General features: G+C 39.4%; 1 long non-coding RNA gene across 2 annotated transcripts in view; it reads left to right on the forward strand.

Moving 5' to 3' along the window:
- LOC120885027 (uncharacterized) overlaps positions 1-2,173 on the forward strand; it is a 139,618-nt gene extending 137,445 nt beyond the window's left edge. For both annotated transcript variants that reach the window (XR_013428909.1, XR_013428914.1), the window contains one exon: positions 1,968-2,173. This is a non-coding gene — a long non-coding RNA (uncharacterized LOC120885027). The remainder of the gene's footprint in view (positions 1-1,967) is intronic.
- Positions 2,174-6,000: the final 3,827 nt, after the last annotated feature.

Genomic DNA, 6,000 nt, shown 5'->3' on the forward strand with positions numbered 1-6,000 from the left:
CAGATTACTAAATTTGCACTGCACTTAATCTACCATAGACAGAGCTGGACTCTAGAGCATTGAGAGAGTAGGTACCCTCTCTCAAAATTCAGCTCAGTTATGCGCCCCTCTCCAGTTCTGTCCATCATTAGAAAGGCTTGATTTTTTTTTTGGTCACTTTCCAGATGAATAAAGCTCCTGAGTTATTCTTTCTGCCATATACTAAGTTAAATAAAATTCCTCATACCTGGTCTCTTCCAGGTTGGGATCACATTGCTACTTTCCTTCAACCAAACTCCTAGGAATTGGAAGAATACATTGATTTGCGTTCTAAGTTCCCTTTCTATATTTTAGCATCTTATCAGGTGATACACCTGAAAAAATCTTGGTCTAACCCAGATCTATCTCAGGATAGTGAAGGAGAATAGAGAGAGGGTGACTCTGGCTTTTTCAATGTCAAAATCTGGGATTTATTTATCCCTGCCAAGCCCTGTCCCACTTCTGAGGCATGGTGTCTGACATACTTGAGGGTAACAGAGGAGGGAATTTGATCAGTCCTCAGCTGAGGACCATATGGAGTCTTCTAACAAAATCATTTGTCAGGGTGGGATGTCTGGTTGTATTGCAAATATTCCACTGCGAAATATGAACACAGTCATGCACCTCATCGTAGTCAATGACAGACTCCATATACAATGACAGTCATATAAGATTATAATGGACCTGAAAAATTCAGTTACACTGTAGCTGCAGTAACATTTCAGCATGTCATTGAAATGTTTGCGATGATGCTGGTGTCAACAAACCTACTGTGTTGCCAGTTGTATTAAAATAGAACACATACAATTATGTATACTACGTAATACCTGATAATGATAACAAATGTCTGTTACTAATTTATTTACTATAGTATCCTTTCTACCATTAGGATGCCCTTCTATTTGTTAAAAAAATGTTTATTGTAAAACAATATGTCTTGTCACAATACTGACAGTCTTGTATCTCTCTCATGTTTACAGTGTGAGTGCTTCATTTTCTCCTGTGATGGATTTAATCTTGTGTCATTTTGTTCATCATGACCCTAAAAGCTATATGCTACCGTATACAAACACACACACACACATGGCTAGGTGTGTAGTAGGTTATACCATCTATGATTGTGTAACATTTGTCCACAGTATTCACACAAGCATGAAATCACCTAGCAATGTATTTCTCAGTACACAACCAGACTTTAAGTGATGCATAACTGTCATTCCCACTACCATCCAAATAAAGTGGAATGACTTAAAACCTAGGAAATGAACAACAAGATTCTAAAAAAGGGAAAAAAAGGAAAAAGCTCTACAAAAGGTTAAAGTACCAGGAAATGTCTGGCAGGTGGGGGATTGTTCTCTGTTGACCTCAATATTAGTAGTAGCTTCCTATAAGACTTAGGCCATTGGATCTATTCACACACACTGAAGGAAGGAAGCCATTTTTAGTCCTTTACTTCTTCCAGCTTCCTGCATATTCTATGGTTTAGAAGACATAACAAGAGTCTGAAATAAAAGTCCACTTTATACCATGCTGCAGACTCCGTAGTCGTGCCACAATGGTGAAGTCAGGAATGCTTAGTAATATAGCAAGCTTAATACAACTGCAAGCTTCACCCCAGATTTTCTCAATGGAGATTTTATCCTTAATCAAATGTTCACACTTACTCCGATGAGTGGCATTCCATATCTACTTCTTATTCACACACTTAATCTCCTGCTTCTATGCCCGCTTCTCTGGCTCCATACACAATGACACAGATTTCTGGAATTAGTTCTCACACTGCTAAAAATTAATAATAATAATAATAATAATAATTTTGGAGGGAAGTAATAAACAGTGATTTTGCACAAGGCTACTTCCATATTCTGCATGGTGATTCCTGATTCTGCTCTGTGTTTTTTCCCCTTTCCTCTTCTCTTTACTTTTTATCCCACTTAATACTCCTTTAGAAAAAGAAAAAGAAGAGAAGAGAGGAGAGGAGAGGAGAAGACAATCATAGAATAGAAAAGAAAGAAGAAAAAAAAGTCAACATGGAGTTTAGTTCTCCAAATTAAAAAATATATATATTTTCTACTTTATTTTCCATTCAGAGTGATTGTTCAAATTTTGTTCTAAACTATTCAAAGTACTTAAAAGAAAAAAGTGTTGCTCCAAAGTTTCTCCTGATGCTTTGTGTTACTAAAGGTAAGATTTTGAACAGAGTCTTCTCTTTATTCAGAAAGCATGTTGATGGTTCTTTTGGTTTTATTCATCTGTGAACAGGAATGGGAGATTTTTTTTTTCTGGAGAGTACAAGAGAAGGGAGGGGGTGACTCTTTCGTCCTGAAGAAGTGTGAAGAGATGGGAAGCAGGGGAGCAGCCTCAGCTACATTGCAGTGTATCAGGCAGTGGGTTCCTAGGAGAAATGGTCAGTCTTGGGGAAACATGAGATTCACTTTAGGAATACTGATAACCTGTTCTTGTCCCACATGCCATCCCATGGGCTTCCTTTCTTATTTACCACTCCTTATTGAAGCTTCATTTCCTAAAATGGACCATGTTCATGGTATTGTAGACAATTCAAGATGAGAAGTGCTCACCTTTGGGACTGGGCAAGGAAGGGAAATGAGGTTTCCATACATCATACCTGCTTTGAGACCAGCAAGGTACCAGCAGGATCACTTTGAGGTCAAGCCTTGGGTCTGCATTTCCAGGGGGTTCCCAGCAGTCAAATCCACTTGCCATTGGGGGGCAGTGAGACTAGCGCAGTGGGTTCTGAGTGAAACTACTCTGGGAAGAGATGAGAGATAAACTTCCCTTTCCCTAGATATAAAAGCAGATGGGATGAAGGAATGATGGAGCAGTAGGCTAGATCCTGTTAATATATGTGGCTTCGGACAAACCAGATGGCAGATAATTGAGTTATAATTCATCCAATAAGTGTTTATTGAGCACCTGTTATGTGGTAGGCACTGTGCCAGGTGCTAGAGATGTAAATCCAATTACCCAGACAGTATCCTCAAGAAATGTGCATCTAGAGAAGAAGACAAGCACATGGGTCAGCAATTACCCAACAGTGAGATGAATCAGATGATGATTATGACATTGATGACAACGATCACTTATCCAGTGTTTACTCTATGTTTGGCATTGAGCTAAATGCCTTTTTCGTGTTCGACAACATTTACCCTTCACCACAACTCAATGTGGAAAATCTTTTAAGTTGCTCCATTCCATACATGAGGAAATTGAGACTTAGAGAATCTAATGTTTTCCTTTTTCTCTTTGGACCAAATTCATATTGCTTATATATTTCCCAATATGGATATGAAAACTTGTGGTCTGATCCCAGAGACTGTCCTCTCCACAGGGAGATACAGGAATCTGGGGGAGGAGCAGATGAATCAGTGGGTTGTAAAGGCCTTGAAGAAAGACAAGAGATAATGTTTGATTTGACATTAAAATATGAGTCATAACTTTATGAAAGATGTCAAGGGATGGGAGTGGGAGAAAGATGTACATGCAAGTTGCAGGCAGAGGTGGGGACCTGTCCTGCTTCCTGGAGATGTCCACATCATGCCAGGCTGAGAATGTTTTAATTTGGATGGAGTACAGAGGTTAAGGTGGGGTGTGGGGTGGGGAGGGAAGAGGGGCCCAGTGGGAGATGAGCCTGGAGAGGTAATCATAATGGGCCTGGTGTGCCAAGCCCAGGACTTCGAAATATATGATAAAGCCTTGAAATCCATGGAGGCATCTTCTAGGGTGGTAAGACCTCGTCAGAGTCTATCTGAGAGGTATGAAGGATGGGATTGAGTGGGAAGGAAAACATGAGGGAGTTGGTGTTCAGATTGGTTTGATCCAATTGATCACATCCAGGAAATGAGTCAAAAGACTGCTAAAGAGAAAGTAAGAAAGCAAACCACAAGGATGGTTGTTGTAGAAAATGACTCACAGAGAGTCCCACAGTTCATGCCCTCCCTTACATCCCCAGAATAAGATCACCAAGCTCCTAGGAAATTTTAAAGTTGAGTATCATCTTTGAAACACACCTTGAGATCTTAGATTCTCTCCAAACATGTTTTTTTTTCTTTATTTCAAACAGACTCAATTTTGAGGCTACAGAACAAAAACAAGCTTGGGCAGTTGCAGTGCACCCTTCAAAATTTTATTCTTTATAGAATCAATTTTGGAATCCCATCCTGAATTACCATCTGTCTACTTCTGGGCAGGATTTTTTTTTTCATTTTTTTGAAATCTTAACTTCCCTGCCCTTCACTTTTCTTATCTATAAAATGGAATTGGTAAAATAGTGCCCACATCATAATATTGGTGAGGATTTTTCATGAAATCATAAACACAAAGCTTTGAGAATACTGCCTGGTGAATAGGAAAATTTAGCAATTATTTTCCAGATAACCATGGGTCTGATTTCTGAGGGTTCTCCTTTTCTTGCCAAGCCAGAGAGCCGACTGTCTGAGTCTGAAGCCAAGACCCTTTGGCATGAGAAAGCATTTTCCAAGAGTTCTTCAGACTCTGCAGCCCTCTTGCTAAGACCTTTGCTCTCTTCCTGTAGAAGAAGAGGAAGCTCTCCCTTTGCCACAGTGTACTCACTATTCAGGATGACTTCTCACCACTGATGAATCCCAGGCTCCTGGAACAAGCTTACAGAGCCTTTTTTTTTTTCCATGAAGCCGAACAGTAAAGCTAAATATAAGTTCATTCTGATTAAAAAAAAAAAAAGGAAGACAGATGAAAGTTTATCTTCTAAGATATGTTGTGAGCAATGGAAAATTGTGACTTGGGTTAGAAAATTCCTTGCTGCATCAAGCAGGACCTCTATCCTTTTGAAGGATCCATCCTATTTTGTGACTTCCTAATTTACTTCATAATGTATGACTGCTCTTATCCACAGTCCATGGAGTCCTGGATTGAATGAGTCAAAGAGAATGAGTTTGAAACTGTGAAGAGGTGGTGTTGAGGACCTAAATGGCTACAGAGACTTTGGGTGCAGGCAAGGAATCCAGGGACCAAAATTTAATCCCTTTATGATTAAAACTATTAGGGATCCTAGGAGTCCACAGGCCTGCTGACTCTCTATGCCAATCACCAATCTTCTTAGGAATATGGGCAATGGCAGCTATGGCTGTAAATATCCTCTAACTCAATCTTGTGTCCTTGATATCAGCAACACTAGCATGGGCTATTATTTATCTAAAGAATTTGACATCTATAACTTGACTCTGTACCTATTACCCCAAGAATTAGGTTCTATGCAAAATTAATGATATAATTTGTTATGGAAGAACAGTCCATGAAGTTTGAATTGATAAAAAAAATAAGGCTTGCAGAAACCAACTCACCAGAGAAGATAAGCCTCATTTTACATCAAGAATTGGCAGAGTCAGAATTAGAAGTTAGGCCCATACCAGGTGAGGCAAGAATGCACATGAAATGCTATCAGTTCCTTTATCTTTACTTCTACATTATCTATACCTTAAGCAAGAGAAGTGCAGGGAAGAAGCCCTAACACGGATTGGCAAAGACTGTCCCACGTGAGAAGTCTCCAATGCCAAAACTTTTTATACCAACACATGATAGCTGAATGCAGCTAAGACAACTTGCATGAGCAACAGACTGTTACCTATGAAGTCTGACAAAAGTTCCAGAATCTCCAGGGTGAATTCATTATACCCAAATGACTCTTATGTCCCAGCGGGAGTGGATTGTGCCCCATTGGATGTATTGCATGAGACAGAAGAGGCTGTCCCAGTAACCCACTGCAGTCTTTCCAAGTCCCAATGTATTTTTTAGGAATTTTGTTTGCCTTAAATTTCACTAGTTACTTTTAGTATCTGCTTCCAGAACATGAATTAGCCCAGGAGACATACACTACTCATCATTACCTTCATTTTTGTCACAGCATCAGTGCTTTAAAGGTATGTTCCCTTACATAGTCACAATCCATGAATGAAGGAAAGGATATTCCATTAGTAATTCATCTTG

This window comes from Ictidomys tridecemlineatus, chromosome 12, assembly GCF_052094955.1.
Source record: "Ictidomys tridecemlineatus isolate mIctTri1 chromosome 12, mIctTri1.hap1, whole genome shotgun sequence".
Classification (NCBI taxonomy): domain Eukaryota; kingdom Metazoa; phylum Chordata; class Mammalia; order Rodentia; family Sciuridae; genus Ictidomys; species Ictidomys tridecemlineatus.